At 51.6% G+C, this 12,110-nt stretch overlaps 1 protein-coding gene across 1 annotated transcript in view; it reads right to left on the reverse strand.

The window, feature by feature from the left end:
* The window catches only part of SHANK3 (SH3 and multiple ankyrin repeat domains 3), a 288,859-nt gene that overhangs the window by 213,673 nt on the left and 63,076 nt on the right, over positions 1-12,110 (reverse strand). The gene's annotated exons all lie outside the window — the stretch shown is intronic.

Genomic DNA, 12,110 nt, shown 5'->3' on the forward strand with positions numbered 1-12,110 from the left:
ATCAGAGAGGGTACAGCGGGACCCCATGAGCCCAGCTCCAGCTCAGCTCGGAGGTGCAGACACATGCACAGGACATTGACACCATCACTCACCCCAACCACTGCTGCCTCTGACTGACAAAAGGCCTAAACCATAGGATCAAAGAATCCCAGCCTGGTTTGTGTTGGGAGGGACCTTAAAGCTCCTCCAGCTCCAACCCCTGCCACGGGCAGGGACCCCTTCCACTGGAGCAGCTGCTCCAAGCCCCTGTGTCCAACCTGGCCTTGAGCACTGCCAGGGATGGGGCAGCCACAGCTTCTCTGGGCACCCTGTGCCTCAGCACCCTCACAGGCAGGAAAAGAATCAGTAGCTGCAGGCAGGTGCCAGGAGCAGGCCTGGTGCATACAGTGCCCCAGATGAACCACCAGCGACTCCTGGCCCTGCCTGACACCCACCCAACCCTTGGAGGTGTGTGGAAGAAATGGACCTCACGAAGGCACCTGAGGATGCAAACTCCTGCCTCTGGAGCTCTGCAGAGTGGGAAGGAGCAGACACAGGGAATGCAAGGACACGAGGAAGGGTGAAGGGCTGTGGAGCTGCAGCACCACAGACCTCAGGTCAGAATGTATGTTCCTAGATTTTAACAAACCCATTTCCATCCTGAAGCTTAGGATGCTTCAGTTTGCTGACGGGTGGCAGTGTCCATAGGAGCTTGAGTCAACAACATTCACCCATGTCTGGTGCAAATGCAGTGGCAAAAGCAAGGGGACAGGTAGAGCGTGCAGAGGTCTCCTGTGCTGATCAAAGGCACATTCAGACATGGCATGATCCTGGTAAAGAGGACCCAGCCCCATCCACGTTCAGGACTGCCCAGCTTCACCCTCCCGAGGCCACGTAATCCCACAGCAATCTGCACAGGGGCACATGAGCCCTGAACACGTGGCCACCACCGAAGGGCTGCAGAGGACAGAAGCAGCCAGGGCTATGGGCAGGATGCTGCCCCACACTGAATGAGGCTTCAGCCAGTGTCAGCCTCGGCTGAGCACCATGAAGGCACTTCCCAGCCCTGCTGTGCCCAGCACTTGGAATATTTTGGGTTCAAAGTACAGGAATTCCTGGCTCCGTAAACCTCCCCATTGCCATGGCAACGCCATGAGCTTGCTCTCTGATGAGTTTCAGCCACGTGGTGGGGGAGTTTCTGCCGCAGCAGCCACACTCCTGCGGCTCAGCCCCATTGCCCAGCGCGGTGCTGCCAGCACCTGTGCCCAGGCTGCCCACTGGGGCAACAGGCACAAATCATGGAACCATGGAATGGTTTGGGTTGGAAAGGACCTTAAAGCTCCTCCAGCTCCAACCCCTGCCACGGGCAGGGACCCCTTCCACTGGAGCAGCTGCTCCAAGCCCCTGTGTCCAACCTGGCCTTGAGCACTGCCAGGGATGGGGCAGCCACAGCTTCTCTGGGCACCCTGTGCCAGCGCCTCAGCACCCTCACAGGGAACAGCTTCTGCCTCAGAGCTCAGCTCAGCCTCCCCTCTCTTGGGCAGGTTCAAGCCATTCCCCTTGGCCTGTCCCTACATCCCTTGTCCCAAGCCCCTCTCCAGCTTTCCTGCAGCCCCTTTAGGCACTGGAGCTGCTCTCAGCTCTCCCCTTCTCTTGTCCAGGCTGCCCCAGCCCAGCTCTCTCAGCCTTGCCACCCAACAGCCACAGGCAAGGAGGGATGTTGAATGGAAAGAAGCAAAGTGTGGGCCATGGATGTGATGCAGTCGCTAGAGTAAAACATGCTGATGTACAGCCTATTCTACCAATGCAACATGCTGAAGAGGAAGCCACGGTCAGGCCAGCTACAAGCAGCAATGCTGAACAGGTCTGGTTGCCAAGGACAGCTGATCTGAGCTCATGTGTCATCCAGACACAGGACAGATCTCCAGGAGACATTCAATTTCATACTGTATCACTTCCCATAGGAAACCACTTTAAAAGATCAGAGCAGCAAATATTAAATGGATGCATGTCATGGTACTGGCAGAGTTAAACAGTATTAGAAATTGTACATAGCCACTGGAAACAGAAGGAAACTTCTCCCAGGCTCAAAGTGCTGTTGTCAAACCAAGCCAAGTCAGTCACCTGAAGCTGTTCTTGGAATTAAGCACAGAATTACTTTAAGTCCAAGTGCCAGACGCTGCCCAGTAATAAAAGCACTTCAGTCAGTGCCTGGGAACTTTCCAAACCAAAGGGCAAGGCACATACTGGTTGAGTGAGTACATCCATGGTGCTTCCAGGGATCAGCACCATCGGTGAACCCAGGGAATCATGGCATCACCACCTGAGAAAGGCCTTGTGCTCACAGCATCAGTCAACCAACCAGAGCTCAGAGCCCTGCTGCCACAACAGTCAGTCTGAGCCCCGTACAGCTGAGCTGGGGACCAGCACCACCGGGTCAGCAGTGCTGCACCAACAGGCACTGCAGCAGCTGCAGGGAGGCCATGGTTGGACACAACCACATCAGTTAAACAGGAAGTCTGCAGCCAGGAAAACTCCAGAGCTAGAACCATCTGCCTGGACCTTCCTCCCTGCCCTGGGGCAGCAGCCAGCCCTGTGCAGGTCACTGATACCACCATGCTCCATACCAGCTGCTCTGCACAGCCCATGCTGGGCTCCTCTGTACACACCTGTTACTGTGGGGAGGCAAACACAGAGCAGCAGAACTACAGCCAGACCCACACTGAGGCACCAGCCCAGTTCATGTGTGACTGGGTTAGCATCACTGCTCTTCAACCAAAACCAAGAGAGAAAGAAACAGAAACCCAAGAGTGCAATGGTGAAAACCCCAGAGAGCAGGAGCTGGCTTGGGCTTGACTTAGCGTGCTTTATCAGTTAACTATTAGCTTCTGGATGTTACCTGCTTAGGAAACAAGCATTGTAACTATATGTAAGACTGATCAGATGAAACTTACAGTAAAATCACCCTCCTGGGGAGCTGCTTTTACCGAGCTGACAAAAGAATCCTGTCAAGCCTGTCAAATAAATCACCTGGTCACCCATTTCCACACTCCACAAGAGCAGCTATCACCTATCACTTTCAAAGTGCTCCTTCCCAACATCAAAATCATAGCATCCAGCTTAGGAACTAAGGAAAACACAACTTCTGCCTCCAATTCACACCAGAGAGGAAGAGCAGAGGGACAGGAGGAAACAGCCAAGAAACACTCTGCTCATCACTAACCCATTTATCATAAGATCAAGTGTAAGAGTCCCTGAAGCACTACACAGCATTTACAGGTGTCCAGGTCACACACAGGTTGTAAAGCCAAAGTTTCCAGAGCATTTAGCTCCAGGAGCATATGAAGAGGACAGTGTTACAGCTGCAAAGGTGGTCTCTTGACAGGACATACCTGCATTATGTGTGTAGGTGCAGCTTGGCCCCAGTGCACAGTAACTGTATGTGAGGTGGGACCCAGCAGCACATTTCATGTGTCACTGTGGGATTACAGGCAGGGAGCCACAGGAGAGCTTGGGAGCCTCAGAGCAGAACAGGGGTGATGGAAGCTTCATCTGCCCCCACTCAGTGCTTGGCTTCCGGCAGCCAGACCAACTTGGGGCCCATTTCAGGGCCACTGTACAGCTAGGAAGACAACTGGACCGACATCAAATGTTTCTGCACAGAGGTTAGACAGGTACAAACGACAGCAGACACCCAGGAAAGCCTGCCTCTCACCAGGAACACCGATGAGAGAGCTTCAGAGGGAAGCTACTGCTCATAAGCAACATGGGACTTGTCTCCCCAGACACCCAGAGCTTCTCCAAAGCCCTCATCTAAGCACAGACTTGGGTTCAGTGAGTCTGGAAGCTCTGCCATGCAGCCAGTGTGAGAGGAAGTTCTATGAATCTGCTGGTGACACCAGTTTGTACTGGGCACAGTGATCTGCCCTGGCTTGCAGGTGACCTCCCCTTTGGGAGGCTCAGGCTGCTCCGGCACATTGAGGTGTTCAATGACAGTGTGAATCCCAAGCCATGCTTCAGCCTGTGGCTGCACAACCAGCACCTCAACCTGCCTCAAAGTAATAGCAGTAATGGTGCTGAATGCTGTGCCTGAGCTCCAGCCACCAGGTGCCAGAATCAGGACAGGTTCGGGCTGCTGCAGCCAATTCTGACCAAGGTTCCCCCAGATGCAGCATCCGCAGTGGGGAAGGGAGGCAGAGCAATAACCGAACAACTTTGTGCTGTTCCCATCGGCTCTGTAGGCTCTTCCTGCACCTTCTCCAGAGTTTAATCAAAGTGTGTTTACTGCAGCTCTCCAGCAGAATGAATCAGTGCTGTTTCCATGACAGCGCTGCTCGGAGCAGCACCGCTGCCCCAGCCAGCCTGGCTCAGCCACAGCTCCCACTGCTGCCCTGTGCCCTCACAGAGGGACAGCACATCCATCCCAGTGCCAGGGCACCGCTCAGGTGTGCTGGGAGCAGGACACAGCCCGGGCTCCACAAGGAGATGCCGGCACCACCGCACTGCACAGGCAGGCAGAGCCGGAAGCATGGTCCGAACAACCCCAAGCTGCTGCCTAACGAACCCAAGTGTAATCAACACTCGGAGGTTATTTAGCTGTGCTGGTGCGATGTTAAATATTCATGTGGAAGAGCCGAAGCTGGCAGAGTGCAAATGTCTGCACGAAGCTGGCAGAGTGCAAATGTCTGCACAGCTCCAGGCTGAGGCCACATTTACATTTTAATAGTGGAAAATCACAAAGCAAACTGGGGAAGGTGCAGAGCATCTCCCCTCGGGCAGTGCATCATCCCAGGCCACTCGCCCTTGTCCCAGAGGATACTCCAAGATACCTCCTCGCTATCTTACTGAGGGTGCTGAGGCACAGGGTGCCCAGAGAAGCTGTGGCTGCCCCATCCCTGGCAGTGCTCAAGGCCAGGTTGGACACAGGGGCTTGGAGCAGCTGCTCCAGTGGAAGGGGTCCCTGCCCGTGGCAGGGGTTGGAGCTGGAGGAGCTTTAAGGTCCCTTCCAACCCAAACCAGTCTGGGATACTGTGATTCTATGGAAAGCACCATGATGAGGCAGCCCAGAACCTCTCAGCCCCCAAACCAGGGCTGCCCCTCCTCACTCCACCTGAACGCAGCTTTCCCATCCTCCTGCTCAGCACCAGCCCTTCACAGCTGGAAACACATCTTACTCTGCATTTGTAAACCTTCAACTGAAACCTAAAATCCATGTGAGTTAAACTCGCTAGTTTTCCCCTCCGAGCACTCCTGACATGTGCTGGCAATTCACCTGTGAGTGATGTTATGACAGGAGAAGTTCATTCAGCCTTTCTTTCCAGATAACACCCATCACCCTGGTGCATCTCAGCCCTGGACAGTTCTGCTGGCAGGAGTCTGGTGCATTTCTCATTCTTGTTTCACCTTGTCACAGGCAGCACACAAGTAACTGCTCACACTGTCAGGCTCTTGCTACATCCCCCAAAGAAAACCCCTAACTGGTCAGACTTACAGATGGCACAACAACAGGAGATTATAACCATTCAAAGAGGGTTTCTGACCTGTCTTTGGAACCAATCCCCACACCCCTGTACTGGCAAAGACTGCACCCAAGAGCAAGCTGGAGCATTTAACACTGCCCCCAGTGCCATGGGCAGCATAGTGCCTGCTCACTGGTGCGCAGCGAACCAGTGCACTGCAGCAAAGCTCAAAAGGATTTGCAATGCAGCTTGTGGAGTCTTGGCCTATATTGCTGATACTCCTGCCACAGCTCCAGGGATGGGGAGGCAGCTTTGGGAAAGGCAGGGGATGATCCCGAACCCCACAGAGGGCTCAGATCCATGTCACTTGTAGGGAAAGCTGGGAAAACGGAACTAGGACACTTATCAGTTAATGAAAAGGAATGAGAATATAACTGATACCAGCCAGGGTGGGCTCGACAGCTCACATCTTGCTGACAAAGGTACCTGCTAACATCATAGGCCTGGTGAAACTGCTGCCCCTGAGATGTTCTGGTTACCTGCTGCTACTGGACAAGTCATCAGAGCACATTTTAATGATGAACTGTTAACAGCAAATAACAGAGGGGACAACACCCAGTATCAGCCAGTCCATCACTTCCTGCTACCGTCATATCTATATTGTTTACTTTATCAATGCCATAGAAAAATACAGATCATGAGCCACAGAAGTACAGGTGAAGGAGTGCCTGGTGCAGTGACACTGGACAAATGTCTGTGGTCAGAATGGGCAGATTTAGATTGGACATAAGAAATATTTTGTGAGTAAGGCAGTGAGGCGCTGGCACAGGGTGCCCAGAGCAGCTGTGGCTGCCCCATCCCTGGCAGTGCTCAAGGCCAGGTTGGACACAGGGGCTTGGAGCAGCTGCTCCAGTGGAAGGGGTCCCTGCCCTGTCCATGCAGCTGGAGGAGCTTTAAGGTCCCTTCCAACCCAAACCACTCTGTGATTCTGTGACATACAAGAAAGAGCATCAACACAACAAAATCTCAGGCATTTGTTAGGGCAGGATCATCCCAACACACTTCAGCACAGCCTGATGCAAGAGGAAGCATGTGGGAAACATGAATGGAGTTGCAGCACATAGGACTGCTCCTTGAAAAGCAGCAAGACCAGAACAAGCCCAAGAGTCCTGACACAAACCACATGAGGATGGGCTCCAGGACCAGTGCAGTGAGCAGGCAAGCAGCTGGTATGTCAGCCCCTGAAAGTGGCAGTGCTGTCTGTTCACCCCTAATCTTATTATAGACAAATGCATCTAAATTCAGTCTACGCTTCTAAAACTAACGTTAAACCCCAGAAAGTGTTCAACATGAAGCCTTGCAATGGTTCAGAAGCTGGTCAACCTCATCTGTATTAAGCAAATACTGAAACAGAAGCTATTCTGTGCTCTGGTTAGCAAGGTGACAGAGTCACAGTCACATTTGTATTGTAGGAAAGATTCCTTGTGCAGAAGTTTCCGCACTACGTCTGACAAGAGCACTAGGTGTATGCACCGCTTCTCTTCAGAGAGGGGAAACCTCAATGTGAGGAGCTGCTGGGCTCCATTGCTCAAGCGGGTTGAGATAACTCAGCCCAGATTTCAACTCGGCTTCCAAACAGCTCCTGCCTCCAAATGCAACCCAGCTCACTCATTTTCTGCAGAGAACCAGACCCTTTCTTAGGAGCTGCTCATCCCAACCTCACACAGCTTAATGTTCTGTCTGACAACAGTGAGCAAAAAGCTCTCATTTTAGAAGGCACACAAGAAAGGAGGGCACTGCAGCTCACGGGTTTCTAAGTATCCTCATCAATAGAATAAGCTCAATAAGAGCATCCACATTTGTTACACATTCCAGGAAACTGGACACAAATAGACACAAAGAAACCAAACTCTCCATTATACAGTTTCCATTATACAATACCACACTCACGGCTCCACACAAGGATTTGCAACATCTCATTAAGCACATTCCAAAAATGACTCCAAGAGGGGATCAAGGGGAAAGGTTCGAAAGAAGAGATGTCACAGCCTCTACCTGTGCTTGTCACACATGTTTGTCTGAGCTCTCCTACGGCACAGCTACAAGTAAAAGTTCCCTCTGAGCCTGGCACTAGTTAAAACACTGTTCACACATAGGATATCATAACAAATCCTAGAACAGAAGCAGCCATCCATGTGCCCCTATAGAAATCCCCACCTCAAAAAAGGCATAGTAGAGACAGAAGAGGTCAGAGCAGAGCAATAGGGATGGTCAAAGATCTGAAATGGCATTGTGTTTCATCAATGGTGACCATTACAAACAAGTTACTGAAGCTTAGCGACAAGTGATATGAAGTCATAGTGTCCTAAGGAAGCAAAATGCTGTCTCTTAAATCCTTTGGGATGGATTTCTCCTCTTTATAGGGAAGAACTTGAAGAATCAGCAGCATTGGACTGGTAACATTGGTAAGGTGTTTACCATGCTGAGCAATCCCAGACTGAGCTCTCACAGACAGTTTCTGACAGCTTCACAGCACATGGACATACCTGGGATGGGCTTCAGATAAAGAGGGCACTCAAGGACAAGGAGACACTGAGGACACCCTCATTAATGAGAAATAACTTATTCTTTGCTTTGAGCTATAAAGTGTCATAAAGCTGAGATTGCTCAGCAACAACTGACAATTAAATGCCCAAAGTCTCCGGTAACCTACCTAGTACATCATGCTCTTTAATAAGCTGGTGTCAGCTCACACAAAGAAGGGTCTAGGGAATGAGGCCATGTGCATGTGGGATGGACACCCCATGAGGAGTTGGGAAACCAGCTTGTTTCCTGAGCTTTGTGTGTCCAGTCCATATTCCTATGCCTAAATACTTTGAAAGAAATTCACCCAGAGCAGGAGAGAGAAGGATCCTACCAGGGACACTGCCCATACAGAGCTCACGGACACCAGGCCTGGGGGGTCTCAAGCCAAGAGACCAACCCATCCCAAAAGCAAGGACCACCATGGGGTCACTGAGGGATGGGGGTTACTCCCCACCCTGCCAGCACACAGAAGGAAACGTGTGTTGTTATGGAGCACTTCAGTCTGGCAAACAAAAGCAGTGATCTCATCCAGAGCTGCAGATGCTCACCCTCCAACAACAGGGTGTCCTGTGTCATGTGGGGCAACTGTTTGAGGCTCCTTATGACTGGTAATGAATTAATTCCTTTGACTTGAAGCTGGTGGTTGCTTAGTGACCGTGAATCATGACCTGACCATATTAAATGGGGAAGACAGCCCCAACCACTCTTACGTACATGTAACACTTAGGGCTGATTTCTCAGTATGGAACTACTGTTATATTGTTCCTCCAGAGTGACTTTCATGTAGGGAGAGAAAACATGAACGAAAATCAGGAGGTTGTAAAACATGTGCAAACAAATGCAAGTTATAACCCCACAATGAAGAAGCAGGCAGCTGGGGTAAAACCCCCGTTTGGACTAGAGGGGCAGAATGAAGACATCAATGGGTGCTGCAGATTGTGCTTATTCTGTGATTGTGGAAAGGAACTGAAACCAATGTGAGGTTACAACACACCCAAGGGAGCTCAAGCAGTAAAGAGAAACAAGTGCTTTGCAGAATGTAAGGAACGTCAAAGAAAGCTTCTGGGCTGTTCTGTGGATGCAGAAGTGTTTCTAGAGGCAGCAGGAGGACACGTTTGTGTCAGGGTAACAAAGCAGAGGCAGCCACTGAGGAAGCCACCAGTTCTCTGACACAAATACATTAAACTTGCAGGCTAAGAGACCTTGCCCAAAGGATGGCTCATGAAAACCTCTGAGGAGCTGGCACAGCCCCAGCTGATAAAAACCATGTGCAAGTACCACCACTGTGAATGCTGTGGTGAGAACCGGGTCCTGTGGTGCACAGGTGACCTCGCTGGGTCACACACTTCACTGATGAATGTTGACATGGAGTCAAGACCTGAACCCCACTGGGACAAGCAAATGTCCATGCAGGAGACCCCAGGGTTCAGACATGAGTCTGGTTGTGCTGTTTGGTACTGCAGATTCCTAGAGCAGGGGGTAGGTGGCCTGGGAACATCCCCAAGGAATCATCAGTAAATGCACTCAACTGAGATCATCTCCAAATGTGCTGGAGAGTTTGGAGCCAGAGCTCTGCAGCCACACGCAAGGAGACCCTCCTGCTGCTTTGGGAAATGGTGTGGGCTTCCCTCTGCTCCTCAGGAACCATTCCCATAGGAGCAACAGCAGAGGTGGGACTGACCAACAAGCATATCCACCAGGATATGGCACAGAGGCTGTTGGCAGCACTAAGCCATGAGGATACAACCTCTCAGGTCCAACCACAGCAGTAAAGTGCAGCAGTTGTTGTTCATGGCACTCTCTGTCTGCAGGTCTGTAAAACATGAGAATAAGGAAACAAACAGAAGGGATGGACCAGCTCTGTTGTGAACTAAGCTGAGTTATCTGGATTCCTTTAGCTGAGCTAGTTTTACTGGGTGGGCTTGCTTAGCATGAGCAGCTGCTGAGCATGGGAAGCTCAAGTTAACTCCTTGCAGCCAAGGCTCCAGCAATCCCCACCTATAAAGAGTGAACTTTATTTCCAACTTGTGCTTAGGCTCAGGCCTAAACCAAGGCCTTGAGACCAGTTCCATCCATTAGCATGGAGCAACAAACCACACAGATGAGAAAAACTTTAAGGCAGCCTCAACAAAAGGACCCAATGATGGGAAAGAACCCAATGATGGATGAGGAGACCACAGACAAACATTCACCATTGGACCAAGAGGTGCATGCAAGGCACTGAACAGTGTGTGATGGTCAGGGGCAGGGAACATGAGGACACAAAAGCCCAGCTCAGGATGCTCCTATTCCTGGACCACCCAATTATTAAGTTATTGTCTAAGAACTGGACTCTGAGGCTGTGCTGTGTGAAACCTGGAGCAAGAAGGTTCTTTAACAGCCCAGTTCCAGTATCCATATGTTTTCTACTTGTAAGAACATGTTCTCCCACCCATATTTGCAGCCTTCAACTCCAATCTTGGACTCCAGTGCGGGTGTCTGGGATGAAATACACAACACTGACTGAGGGGATGGAGACCTGAGCACAGGGAGCCACAGCAAAGCCCACATGGGAAGTCCTGCAGCCCTATGGGCTGTGAAGAACTGTTACTGTCCCCCTCCACTTCCACACTGGGCATTGCACTTCAAACTGCATCGGTCCTGGCTGGACCCATGAGCTCAGTGGCCGCCTGTCAGCAGATGGAGCACATCAGGGGTTCTTCTGGAACACAGTTTCTGGGTCATTTTCACCTGAAAAAATCAGTTCTCACCCTCTAGCATTGCTCTGCATTGCACAACAAAGCACAGCAGGCAGGGACAGGCGGCTCCACCACAGAAGAGTGCTCTGCATCCAGACAGAAACACATAAACACCCCAGGAGCCTGGAAGTACAGCTGTGTGCTAAGGGCTGTCCTGCAGAATGGAGCAAAAGCTACTGCAAACCATCCCTCCAAATCAGCCTAAACACAGCAGGTCCTCTCCAAATGGTTCTGATGGTGGGAGCCACCAATTCTTGTCTGAGAGACAGACAAGTGCAGCCTGACACTGGAAACTTCACAAGATTCATAGAATCCTGGACTGGTTTGTGTTGGAAGGGACCTTAAAGCTCCTCCAGCTCCAACCCCTGCCACGGGCAGGGACCCCTTCCACTGGAGCAGCTGCTCCAAGCCCCTGTGTCCAACCTGGCCTTGAGCACTGCCAGGGATGGGGCAGCCACAGCTTCTCTGGGCACCCTGTGCCAGCGCCTCAGCACCCTCACAGGGAACAGCTTCTGCCTCAGAGCTCAGCTCAGTCTCCCCTCTCTTGGGCAGGTTCAAGCCATTCCCCTTGGCCTGTCCCTACATCCCTTGTCCCAAGCCCCTCTCCAGCTTTCCTGCAGCCCCTTTAGGCACTGGAGCTGCTCTCAGGTCTCCCCAGAGCACAGCACAGGGGCAGGATCCCCTCCCTGAGCTGCTGCTCACGCTCTGGGGGTGCCCCCAGCACACGGGGGGGTTCTGGGCTCAAGCACACACTGAAGCCAGCTCATGGGGAGCTGCTCCTCCCATTTCTCCATTAGCCAGCACTCCCTGTGCTCCTTTCCTACCAGGTTCTCTGTTTCAGTATTTCTTTACCCGTTCTGACAGAACTATTAGAGCAAAGAACAGATCCAGCAGAGCCTCCACCCAGTAACACCGCTCTGCTCTCCCAGTCACACACTTGCACCTCTCAGCTCATAGTGAACTTGAGAACACAGTTCCTCCTTGCTCGGTCAGTTCTCTGCCAGCTCCCTTGACCCTGGGTGGAAACCACCTGGACCTGCTGGTCTGCCTGTTTGCATTGGTTACCTGACCTACTTTACATAAAGGGCCCTTCCCAAAGCAAGAACTGCCTGGAGCTCTGTGCTTCCCTGCCCTTTTCCTTACTCTATTTCAACAAAGCCACTGAGCCAGATCCAGAATCAATCCTGGAAGACTGTGGCTGGAAGGGACTTTTGGAGGTCACCTGCTCCAATAGCAAAGAGTCACTTGTCCCTTGAGTTAACAGGGAGGTTTCTTACAAGCACTGTCCACTGACATCAGTTTAAGGAATTTTCAGGCTTTTCTCCATGTCCTTTCCGGTGCTTAATCT

The sequence above is a fragment of the Melopsittacus undulatus genome, chromosome 5, assembly GCF_012275295.1.
Source record: "Melopsittacus undulatus isolate bMelUnd1 chromosome 5, bMelUnd1.mat.Z, whole genome shotgun sequence".
NCBI classification, from domain to species: Eukaryota; Metazoa; Chordata; class Aves; order Psittaciformes; family Psittaculidae; genus Melopsittacus; species Melopsittacus undulatus.